This window comes from Orcinus orca, chromosome 14 (assembly GCF_937001465.1).
Source record: "Orcinus orca chromosome 14, mOrcOrc1.1, whole genome shotgun sequence".
NCBI classification, from domain to species: domain Eukaryota; kingdom Metazoa; phylum Chordata; class Mammalia; order Artiodactyla; family Delphinidae; genus Orcinus; species Orcinus orca.
Window position 1 is genome coordinate 68266322 of NC_064572.1, and position 13474 is coordinate 68279795.

A 13474-nucleotide genomic window follows, 5' to 3' on the forward strand; every position below is an offset into this window, starting at 1 on the left:
TATGGTATTTTTCTTTCTCTGACTTTTTTCACTTAGCATAGTGCCCTCCAAGTCCATCCATGTTGCAGCAAATGGCAAAATTTTATTCTTTTTTATGGATAAGTAGTTTTCCATTTATATATATATATATATATATATATATATATATATATACCACTCTTTATCCATTCATCTGTTGATGGACACTTAGGTGGTTTCCACATCTTGGCAATTGTAAATAATGCTGCTATGAACATTGGAGTATGTGTATCTTTTTGAATTAGTGTTTTTGGGTTTTTTTCCAGATATTTACCCAGGAGTGGACTTGGTGGGTTATATGGTAGTTCTACTTTTAGTTTTCTGAGAAATCTCCATATTGTTTTCCACAGTGGCAGCATCAATTTACAGTCCCACCAACAGTGTAGGAGGGTTCCCTTTTCTCCACATCCTCACCAACATTTGCTATTTGTATTCTTTTCGATTATAGCCATTCTGACAGGTGGGACGTGATATCTCATTGTGGTTTTGATTTGCATTTCCCTGATGATTAGCGATGTTGAGCATCTTTTCATGTGCCTATTGGCTATCTGCATGTCCTCTTTGGAAAAATATCTATTCAGTTCTTCTGCCCATTTTTAAATTGGGTTCTGTGTTTTTTGATGTTGAGTTGCATGAGCTCTTTATATATGTTGGATATTAATCCCTTATTGGTCATATCATTTGCAAATATTTTCTCCCATTCAGTAGGTTGTCTTTTCATCAATCTTTTTATTCTACTCAGGCCTTCAGCTTATTGGAACAGGCCCACCCATATTATGGAGGGTAATCTGCTTATTCAGAATTCAGCAATTTCAATGTTAATCTCCTCCCAAAACACCCTCCAAATTAACACATAAACTTAATCATCACAGATGTTTACCAGAGACACAGCAAGGGCTAGCAGTAGTGAAATGTCAAAACTTCAAAAGACTCCATTGAGATTTAAGTGAAAGGACAAGTCCTGTAGAAAACTAGGGGAAGAACATTCCAAGAAGAGAAAGCGGTGAGTACAGAGGGCTATGGTTAGGAGAGTATTTCTCTAAGGAACAGGGGAGACCAGCGTGGCTGGGGCAGCAAGGGCAGAGGAGAGAGGAGCAGGAGCTGAGGCCAGAGCAGCAACGCGAAGTCAGATGCAGACCACTGAAGGCACATGGGGTTTTAAGCTGGATGACACAGCAGCCATTCCATGGTACGAGCAGAGGAATAACATGAGCTAATTTTAGAATATGCTTTTATTGATACTATTTTGATTCAATAGGCCTAAATGGTAGAAAGGCAGGCACTATTTCAGACATGTCTCAGATGTCATTTGAACTGGAGTTCAAAGCATTTAAGTGAATGATTGAAAGTCACAAAGCTGGCAAGTGACAGAGCCAGATCTGATTCTCTTTTCCCTCATGTGATATGCTGACCTCCAGGTCACTCTGCCCTTCCTATGGCCTACAGGGTCTCCAGGTCACTATTTGGTGATTTAGAGTCATGATTATTGAAGCCACAATTTAGCCTTCTCAGAAAGAAGAGTCACATTAATCCAAAGATGAAAAGATCCAATTCCTCTTGTCTTTCTTGTGAACTCAGGACTAGGATTTGTCCTGCAGTGACAGAAGCCATTCCCACCTTCTACTAATGCTTTTGCTTCAGAATGTCAGCTTATTCATTCTCCCAGATTTCAATCTACTCAGTGATATAAGGAAACATGTTTTTTTTTCCCTTTCCTCCAGTCAGGAAGCTAAGAGATATTTCCCTGGATGATGCTTTTATAATATTCAACAGCAGCTCCCTGGAGAGAAAGGATCTTAAACAAGATATTCAATTTGAGATTAGTTAAGTGGTTATTTGGCTGAAAGGGATTTGACAAACAAGAAGTACTTCTGTATCTTCAGGTGAAGGAAATATTCAGTTGGATTTAATTAGCAGTGGGATTTTTCTGGCACCTCTCCGTTACGAACCTTCAAGCATTGAAAGGGTAATTAAAATTTCTGCAGGTTAATAATCACAATAAAGTTTCATTTAAAAATGAGAATTCTAAGCTCAAATGCAAAACACTGGTATAGGATTCCCAAGAGTATTTCCTCCAAGATCATAGTTAATATACAGACTGTAGTCATGCATCTTATTAACATTTGTGGTCTTGATCAATTTGCTTTAAAATCACACAGCTTTCAAATCGGGTAACTTTAGGCTCGGAAGAACATACATTGTGAATAAATGTTGGCACTGAGTTTCTTCAAAACTCTCCAGTAAGCACATTATCCTCTGGCACAGAAGAAATGCTTACAGATTAGAAGAGAGACTTTGTATTGTCTTTGTTGGTTTTTTTCGCTGGAGGGGTGGCAGCTCAGGATCAAGGGCACTGCTGACCAAAATCACAATGATAGTGAGAGATACGAGGGTTCTCGCAGAGGGAGGTAGTGGTTAGCTAGTATTTTACTCTGAAGTCTCATTTTACATATTCTAAGTGTGGGAGGACCTGATTCTCCTCCTTCCTTTGTCCCTTTATTCCTCACTGGGTTTATCCCTGGCATGGAAGATGGCTTTAAGCACGACATACCAAAATTCTACTACAAGAAGTGACAGATGTTAGAAAATAAGAAGTTTGCTTATGATTTTTAAGTACTTCATCCATGAAGATGTGAGTGTTAAAGGCAAAAGATTTGTAATGGAAAAATGTAGCTGCTGTGAGGTCCTAGAGGATGAGGAAGGAGGGAGAAGACTAAGGGAAAGTTAACTCCAGGTGGCCCTGTGCACTCCAGGTGCCCATGGAACACTCACGGAATGTGGCACAAAGGGTGAAGCCAAAGAAGATTTCCTCTGGCCTCTGGATACCATGAGGATTTCTGAAAGCTTTCTGAGAGGATGTCTTCCCTTCCCACGTTTGTGGAGCGTAAGTGTAAGTTACCATGTCTGTTTCCAAAAATGTTCCAAAAAATGCCTTATACGCCTATTCATCTTTCAGTCCCTCCAGTGATGTCCTGCAACCAGCGCATACAGACTCATGAGAACAAATTATTAAATTTTTAGGAATGTTGGGGGCAACTGTTAAATCACTGATAGTTTGTAAATAGCTATGATGAAAGTATTTACACCACAAAATGCAGCAATGCTACAAATCAGTCCCCACCCCAGACAGCCAGGTTTTAAACCTTTTTCAGCACACCACTGAAGTTTTCTACTCACTATTCAACGCCATACCATGTGATTTTTGCTTCACTTTCCATCCCACTTATTACCATTAGAGGTCACACATGGCATCCTTTCCAAATACAGTCATCCCCACAATCCACATTCTTCCTGACCTCTCAGCATTTGACAGTGTCAGTGGAGTCCACCTTCCCTTTCCTCCCACAATACTGCCATCTCATGGGTCCCAGGAGATTTCAAACTCTCTTCTAGGTCAGTTTCAACAGTTCTGTTTCTTCCCTCCTTCCCTCAATGTCACTATTTCTCCTGAGTTGGAACTGAGACTTCTTCACTCTTTCTCCCTCGGCCAACCCGTTCACTGTCTGCTTTATCATACTGTGCAGTGCAGACGAGGGCCATGCCAACCCCTACTTCCCAGACTCATGGTTCAGTTCCAGGTTAGTATTTTACCAGCCTGCTAGTGTTAGCACGTGGTAGGCCCCATAGTATCATAAACTCATCCTTTCCGAAAGCAAACTCATTATCTCTCCATCTTTCCTCAGCTCTTGCTCTGACTTCCTTATGTTTGCCAGTGACATCATTAGAACAGTTCTCTCTACCCTGTCTGATGATCACAGGGAATTTATAAATAAGAAATTTTAAAAGGATCTTTGTTTTTCCTTCCTTATTGTTTACTTCTAATTTACAGCACATCTTCCTAAAATACTTCTCCCTAATGTATCTCACATATGTTGCCCCTAAGAGTCCTCTTTTCATCACACTGCTTTAGCTAAAATCTGCTTGTTTGATCCTCTTCACCATTGCACTAGACTTCTAATTTGCTGTCCCGAATACCTATTGATATGGGAGGTACCAGGTGAAAAGCAGAAAATCCCAAAAACGTTCAGATGCTAATCTAGGTTGGTTTTACTTAAATTCTTTGCCATCTCTCCCTTCAAGAAGTGGAGACTAATTACCCTCCCCTTGAGTGTAGGCTGGACTTAGCTGACCCAATTCTAATAAATAGAATAGAGCAGAAGTGACAGTGTGAGCCTTCAGAGGCTAAGTCATTAAAAGCACCAGGCTTCCTCCTCTCTCCCTTGCCTTTCGATCATTCACTCCAGGGGAAGCCAGCCGCGATGCCATGAGGATGTCAGGCAGCCCTGTAGAGACGAATATGTGCTGAGAATCTAAGGATTTCTGCGAGTGCCATGAGACCGAGCTATCTTTGTGGGTCCTCCAGCCCACTCCTGTGATTACAGTCCTGGTCAACGGCTTGACCGCCACCCGCTACGGAACCCTGAATCAGAATCATCTCGCTAACTTACTCCTGGATACTTGCCCCTTGGAAACTGTGAGATAAAAAATGTTCAGGGCTTCCCTGGTGGCGCAGTGGTTGAGAGTCCGCCTGCTGATGCAGGGGACACGGGTTCGTGCCCCGGTCCAGGAAGATACCACATGCCGCGGAGCGGCTGGGCCCATGAGCCATGGCCGCTGAGCCTGCGCGTCCGGAGCCTGTGCTCCGCAACGGGAGAGGCCACAACAGTGAGAGGCCCGCGTACCACAAAATAAATAAATAAATAAATAAATAAAATTAAAAATGTTCATTGTTTTAAACTGGTAAGTTTTGGGGTCATGTCTTAGGCAGCAACAGATAACTAATATACCATCTTTCACCTTGCTCCAAGGTCAGCTTTAAAGGGAGAGTTCTGATGATGCCATGTCAGTGCTAAAAATTTCCAAAGGCTTTGGAAATAAACTCTCCACTAGATAAAGTCCTGTCTTTTTAGTCTGGTATTCAAGGCACTCTACAATATATCACCAGGCATCACTTCAGCTTTATACCCCAGAACACTGTCTATTACAGTTTATGTACAGTTTATGTTGAGCCAGTTGAGAATGTTATCCATTCTCTGTATAATATGCTGTGCTTTCTATCTCATTCCTATTCTTAGAAAGGAATGTTGTGGCTTTGTTATGGTGAGCACAGAGACTTTTAGCTTCACCATCTTTTCAAACCCTCTTCCTTAAAGAAATCCAGACATTAATGCTTCTCTTAAGTATAGCAGAAGGAAGATGAGGATTAGAATATACTTCAGGTCACCTGGTTTTTCTGCAGTTAAAGACGGTTTTGTTTGGTCAGGGGTGTGACTCTGTCCTCTTTTCTCTGCTCTTAGCCTCTGTTGCCTTTGGCTTGGGCCCAGTCCCTGCAGGACTGCTGCTTTCTGGAGCTCCCTGTCTGAATTTTTACCCCTCTGCCTCCTGCTAGCTCATGACATTTATTCCAATCTCCTTAATATTAGAGAATTTCTCTATTCCCAGTTTGATCATAGATATGAGTATCTTTTGTCTTCAGTTAGCCATTTTCTAATTCTATGCCTCCTCCACTTAGCCTTATAATTAAATTCATTTCAGCATCTTGGTTTCTTAGAAAGCAAAATACCAAACACACACCCCCCTCCTTCTCAGAGGGTCTCCCAGCCATCTCCACCCCGTCTGGAGGTCCATGAAGCAGTAGTGGGTGGCCCTCCAGCCCTCTGAATGTTTCTTACCATATGTGGAGCTAGACCTTTGTGGAGTTGATGACAGGATGATTTCACGCATCATGTGCCCAGAAAAATTTCTCTCTACTCCTTTTCTTTCTCTTTTCTTCTCATTTTCCTTGTTCTTGCTTTCAATTTTTTCATCTTTACTCTCTGTCTTTTCCTGTTCTCTACACTTAAGTGCTATTCTTCATGCTTTCACCCTGTGGATAATGTGCTTGTGTGAAAACAGTCAATATTTTAAATTTTAGTGAAAAAAAACAAACTCTAGTTCAGTCCTCATGTATCAGCAGCTGCTGTAGGAAGGGCAGACTTTTGATTTCTCCTGCCTGATGCCTCTGAGTTCACAATGAGGACGTCTCAAGTCCTGATGCACACTGTCCATTTAAATTATCTTAATTTATTTATATGAATGAATTAAAGTCTATTTTTGCTCAACTGTCCCATGAGAACAGAGTTGTCAGGCATGAGTCAGCCATCCGATATGCCCTTAAAGTGGGCAGTGACTTGTAAATACTTCTAACCTCCTTAGGTGCCAAATTGCACTAGTTTTATATCTAGAAGAACGAAAAAAAAAGGTCACATTTGCTTCTTCAAGACTGTCATGTATTTGTCATATATTTCTTAGACAGACAGTGACCATCTACCAACATTCCTACATGGAGATGTCCCACTGGCCATCTAGAAAGGGATATGAGAAATTGGAAGGACAATATCTCCTACAGGATAGATCTGAGTCTCAAAGAAATACATGACTTGACCAGGACACTAAGAGAGAAAGAAGAATCAAAGGGACAGGTCAGTAACCTAACAGTCAGACTACCGCATATTCTGGGGAGTTACACTGATGCCAAGTAGTAATTAATGACTGTCCGTTTGGCTATAGTGCCCAGTTGTTTGGCCAAACACAGTCTCAAAGTCTCTGTGAAAATATTTTTTAGATGTCATGAATATTTAAATCGGTAGACTGTGAGTACAGCAGATTATAATGCCATAATGTGGGTGTTCTTCATCTGATAAATCGAAAGCATTTAGAAAAGAGATTGAGCTTCCCAGTGGAGGAAGGAATTGTGCCTCCAGATTGCCTTATGAATCAAGATTGTAACATCTACTCATGAGAATTTCCAGCCTGCTGGTCTGTTCTGCGGATTTCAGACTTGCCAGCTGCCATTACCATGAGTCATTTAAAATAAATCTATGAATCTATCCTATTTGTTCTGTTTCTCTGGAACCTTAACTGATATGTGATGATACTGCAATTAAGCCATGCTTATCAGCTGATACCTTAAATAACTAGATACAGGAACATTTGTACCATTGTACTGTACTAGTATTTCTAACTGCTGCTAGAATTCCTGGCTAGCATTTACTGAGTTCTTAGTACACATCAGACTCTGCACTAAGTATTTTCCATAGATCATGGTTTTAAGCTATACATTAACCATGTGATGTTGCTGTATATTTTATTTTATGCAGCTGGATTTAAGGAGAAAAAGGGTAAAGAAAATAGAGGAGTGGGAAAGCAAGGAAAGAAAGGTTAACACTTGTCCATGCCCACACAATCAGTGAGAGGAAAATCCAGGACATTGACCCAGATCTAGCTCCAAAAGTCACATTCATACCAGTACACTGATCTTAAGTACAGGAAAATCCACTAGTAACTTGTGAATTGAGGCTCTGGTATTAGGGCCTCCAAGTTCACCAACAGAAATACAGTTTAGTAATCCTATTCACCAGCATTACTAGGGCAGTTTCTAAGTAGCTGACCCTACTGAGAAATGGGTTAAACCTGAACTTAAAAACTAAGGATGATCAGTCATTATCAAAAGACAATCTATAAATAAACCTCCAGATTTGCTGGTTTCTTTAGAATAATTGAAATATAGAAGGTTTACACTTCATTTAGTTTATTTACATGGCATCATTGGGCATTAGGAATACACATAAGTGAGGTTTTCTTATTTTCATTTTAAAGTAAGAGAACCATACCTCTTTAAATGCCAAATTCTTTTAAAATAATTATCAATGAATTTTTCTAAAATATACTACATTTGCCACCCCCTTCCCTCAAAAAAGAGACTGAACGTAACTCAAAGGCATCTTCTGACATAGGATGACCATTACTACCAAACCTTTTTGTTCATAGAAACACCTTCCAGACCTAGTGATGGATGAAGCTTTTTTTTTTTTTTCCTGCACTAAAGAGAACTGGATGTCTGGGATTTTATATTCTTGTCTACTTCTTATAATGTTTCAATTTCCTTATACCATCTGCTGGGACCCCTCACCACTGCCTTCAGTGGGTCTTTATTGCCTCTTGTATGCAAGGTATCTAAATCTGAAATCATTATCTTTGCCGAGACCCTCTTTTTCAAATAGCATTCAGGCCCTAAATTTCATATTAATGTTTAACTTCTCTTTATCTCTTGTTTCTCATGTTTAACTTATTGCAGAATTAGATTGAATCTACTTCCTCCTATGAATTCTTAGGTGACTTACTAATACACATAATTCTCAGACAAGATTTATTCAAGTGTAACTGTTCTCCTCCCTTTCTCTAAACTGTCTTTTAAATGAGATATTGTGGAATGCAGAATCAAGTGAAGGGACAGAGATGTGGTCAGAGATTGGATTTAAGCTCCAATCTAAGTTGATTTTCATAATAAAGACCCCTGGGTGTTGGGTACCTGCAGGAATGGAGAATAAAGAAAAAGTAAAAGAGTTGCTAGTGGCTGTAAGAAAAATTGGGACATGTAAGAAGGGTTGCTAGGGTTACGATTCACATGCCCAATAATATTCTTTGAAAAATGAAAATAAAGGCTAGAATTTCTTTTTTTTTTAAATTACTAGTTGATGACTAGACTGCTTCTTCAAAGTTACCCACCTCAGAGATTGTCCTGTGACTTAGTAGCTATTCAGATTGTGTTTGTTGAATAAATGACTGAGTAAATGACTAAACACATGCTTTTTCATGGATTGAGGTCCATTCTATACCCTCAAATCTTGGGTTTGTGGCAGTCATTTTTCTCACTTCTCCTACATCCTTTTTTATTCATTTCAAGGGTCTTGTCTGTGTTCTTCAAGGGTGCGGATGAGGGAAGTTATCACAGATAAAAGAACAGAGGCTAACAATGTGGTACAGAAAAGAGGATTTAATCTGGATGCAGAAGTCTTTGCTCTGCTCTAACTTACTAGGTGTCCATGAGAAAATACCTCAATCAAAGGAGGTGATTGGCTAAGTCAACACTCTAGAATGAGGCCCAGTACCTAATCAGCGCTTAAGAAATACTCAGAATGATTTCTTATTCCCCCCCCAAACACCCTCAGTTTTAAAATTCTGAGTCTATAATTCTAGGAAAGCAGTTTTGGCAGATTTGATTCTTAATAGAGACATCCCCTGAGCACAGAAAATTTGGACTCAGGCCGAGATACTTTCTGCCTCTGCTTCCCTCGAGAGGATGGGTGGCAGTCCCATTTGTAATGCCTATAAAATCATGCAGAGTGGACCACTATAATATACCTAATAAACCATCTGGCATTGCTTTTGTTTTTCCCAGAAACTGCCTACCACACATTATACCAAAAAGAGTGCGTCTGCATATATACAGAGCACACAAACCTGCTTGTTCACTGAAAAGTTTTCCCTGCAAAAGAGGTCAAGGTGAGTTGGTTACATGTACACTGGCTTTATTTGTTGCCTCCTAAAACTATACAGAGCTGGGACCTGTATCAGTGCTGATGCCAAAGGAACAGAAATAGTGTGGAGAAAGTGGGGTGAAAGAAAGTGCAGACAAAATCTATTTGAGTCCGATAACTAATGGGCAGTTACTCTCAATTGGCTCTTTCTTCCTGTCACTTTCTAAGAGACTGTCCAAGAAGCTCTGAGATGATCAGATAATCCATTCCCAGAGGAATGGGATGTGGAACCCACATTGTCCTAGAACCAGTGTTTCCAGGATTGAAGACTATATTAGGAGTCACCAGCTCACTTCCTCAGTCTGGGAGAAGTTGGGATGCTTTTAATTGTGGGTCCAATGTGCTTGGGAGTATTGTACTAAGTCCCAGTTATTCTCTTCTCTCCATCATATGGCTCAGACCTAGGTGTTTGGCCTTTTCTTCAGTTTTTTGCATGGATTCCAGACCGCTACTCTGTTCTGCTAACAATCCACTTAAACTGAAGCCAGATGCCCTGATTTGTTTCCGCCATCCCCTGTCCTGCAGGGTCCGCCCTTGCTGACCTCCCAACCCCAGGAGCCTCACGAGAGTCTTATTCATAAGAAACTGATACTGATGATTGAGGACATCCAGGGGCTGCCTGGATTATGGACACAAGACTGACTTCTGGGGGAGTTGAGGAAGATGGCGAAAGAGTAAGATGCGGAGATCATCTTCCTCCCCACAGATACATCAGAAATACATCTAACACGTGGAACTGCTCCTATAGAGCACCCACTGAACATTGGCAGAAGACCTCAGACCTTCCAAAAGGCAAGAAACTCCCCACCTACCTGGGTAGGGCAAAAGAAAAAAAGAAAAAACAGAGACAAAAGAATAGGGACGGGACCTGCACCTGTACACCAGGGAGCTGCACAGGAGGAAACGTTTCCACACACTAGGAAGCCCCTTCGCGGGCGGAGACTGCGGGTGGCGGAGGGGGGAAGCTTCGGGGACGCGGAGGAGAGCACAGCAACAGGGGTGCGGAGGGCAAAGCGGAGAGATTCCCGCACAGAGGGTCGGTGCCGACCAGCACTCACCGGCCCGAGAGGCTTGTCTGCTCACCCGCCGGGGCGGGCGGGGCTGCGAACTGAGGCTTGGGCTTCGGTCGGTCGGAGCGCAGGGAGAGGACTGGCGGCATGAACACAGCCTGAAAGGGTTAGTGCACCATGGATGGCCGGGAGGGAGTCCGGAAAAAAGTCTGGAGCTGCCGAAGAGGCAAGAGACTTTTTCTTTCCTCTTTGTTTCCTGGTGCACGAGGAAAGGAGATTAAGAACGCTGCTTAAAGGAGCTCCAGAGACGGGCGCGAGCCGCGGCTAAAAGCGCGGACCCCAGAGACAGGCATAAGGCGCTAAGGCTGCTGCTGCCGCCACCAAGAAGCCTGTGTGCGAGCACAGGTCACTATCCACACCCCCCTTCCCGGGAGCCTGTGCACCCCGCCACTGCCAGGGTCCTGGGATCCAGAGACAACTCCACCGGAAGAACATACAGCGCGCCTCAGGCTGGTGCAACGTCACGCCGCCTCTGACGCAGGCCCGCCCCGCGCTCCGTGCCCCTCCCTCCCCCCCTGCCTGACTGAGCCAGAGCCTCCGAAGCAGCAGCTCCTTTAACCCCGTCCTGTCTGAGCGAAGAACAGACGCCCTCAGGCGACCTACACGCAGACGCGGGTCAAAATCCAAAGCTGAACCCCCGGAGCTGTGCGAACAAAGAAGAAAAAAGGAAATTTCTCTCAGCAGCCTCAGGAGCAGCGGATTAAATCTCCACAATCAACTTGATGTACCCTGCATCTGTGGAATACCTGAATAGACAACGAATCATCCCAAATTGAGGACGTGGACTTTGGGAGCAAGATAGATTATTTTTTCCCCTTTTCCTGTTTTTGTGAGTGTGTATGCTTCTGTGTGAGATTTCGTCTGTATAGCTTTGCTTTCACCATTTGTCCTAGGGTTCTGTCCGTCCGTTTTTTTTTTTTTTTTAACTTAAAAAAATTTTTTTTTCTTAATTATTTTTTATCTTTTATTTGAATAACTTTATTTTATCTTACTTTATTTTATTTTCTTTTATCCTCTTTCGTTCTTTCTATTTTTTTTCCCTTTTATTCTGAGCCGTGTGGATGAAAGGCTCTTGGTGCTCCAGCCAGGAGTCAGTGCTGTGCCTCTGAGGTGGGAGAGCTAAGTTCAGGACACTGGTCCACACGAGACCTCCCAGCTCCACGTAATATCAAATGGCAAAAATCTCCCAGAGATCTCCATCTCAACACCAAGATCCAGCTTCACTCAACGACCAGCAAGTTACAGTGCTGGACACCCTATGCCAAACAACTAGCAAGACAGGAACACAACACATCCATTAGCAGAGAGGCTGCCTAAAATCATAATAAGGCCACAGACACCCCGAAACACACCACCAGACGTGGACCTGCCCACCAGAAAGACAAGATACAGCCTCATCCACCAGAACACAGGCACTAGTCCCACCCACCAGGAAGCCTACACAACCCACTGAACCAACCTTAGCCACTGCGGACAGACACCAAAAACAACGGGAACTACGAACCTGCAGCCTGCAGAAAGGAGACCCCAAACACAGTAAGATAAGCAAAATGAGAAGACAGAAAAACACAGCAGATGAAGGAGCAAGGTAAAAACCCACCAGACCTAACAAATGAAGAGGAAAGAGGCCATCTACCTGAAAAAGAATTCAGAATAATGATAGTAAAGATGATCCAAAATCTTGAAAATAGAATAGACAAAATGCAAGAAACATTTAACAAGGACCTAGAAGAACTAAAGAGGAAACAAGAAACGATGAACAACACAATAAATTAAATTAAAAACACTCTACAAGGGATCAATACCAGAATAACTGAGGCAGAAGAATGGATAAGTGACATGGAAGATAAAATAGTGGAAATAACTACTGCAGAGCAGAATAAAGAAAAAAAAAATGAAAACAAATGAGGACAGTCTCAGAGACCTCTGTGAGAACATTAAATGCAACAACATTCGAATTATAGGGGTCCAAGAAGAAGAAGAGATAAAGAAAGGGACTGAGAAAATATTTGAAGAGATTATAGTTGAAAACTTCCCTAATATGGGAAAGGAAATAGTTAATCAAGTCCAGGAAGCACAGAGAGTCCCATACAGGGTAAATCCAAGGAGAAACACGGCAAGACACATATTAATCAAACTATCAAAAATTAAATACAAAGAAAACATATTAAAAGCAGCAAGGGAAAAACAACAAATAACACACAAGGGAATCCCCATAAGGTTAACAGCTGATCTTTCAGCAGAAACTCTGCAAGCCAGAAGGGACTGGCAGGACATATTTAAAGTGATGAAGGAGAAAAACCTGCAACAAAGATTACTCTACCCAGCAAGGATCTCATTCAGATTTGATGGAGAAATTAAAACGTTTACAGACAACCAAAAGCTGAGAGAGTTCAGCACCACCAAACCAGCTTTACAACAACTGGTAAAGGAACTTCTCTAGGCAAGAAACACAAAAGAAGGAAAAGAACTACAATAACAAACCCAAAACAATTAAGAAAATGGGAATAGGAACATACATATCTATAATTACCTTAAATGTAAATGGATTAAATGCTCCCACCAAAAGACACAGACTGGCTCAATGAATACAAAAAGAAGACCCATATACATGCTGTCTACAAGAGACCCACTTCAGACCTTGGGACACATACAGATTGAAAGTGAGGGGATGGAAAAAGATATTCCATGCAAATGGAAATCAAAAGAAAGCTGGAATAGCAAGAGACAAAAAGGACACTACATAATGATCAAGGGATCAATCCAAGAAGAAGATATAACAATAGTAAATATTTATGCACGCAACAGAGGAGCACCTAAATACATAAGGCAAATACTAACAACCATAAAAGGGGAAATCGACAGTAGCACAATCATAGTAGGGGACTTTAACACCCCACTTTCACCAATGGACAGATCATCCAAAATGAAAATAAATAAGGAAACACAAGCTTTAAATGTTACATTAAGTAAGATGGACTTAATTGACATTTATAAGACATTCCATCCAAAAACAACAGAATACAC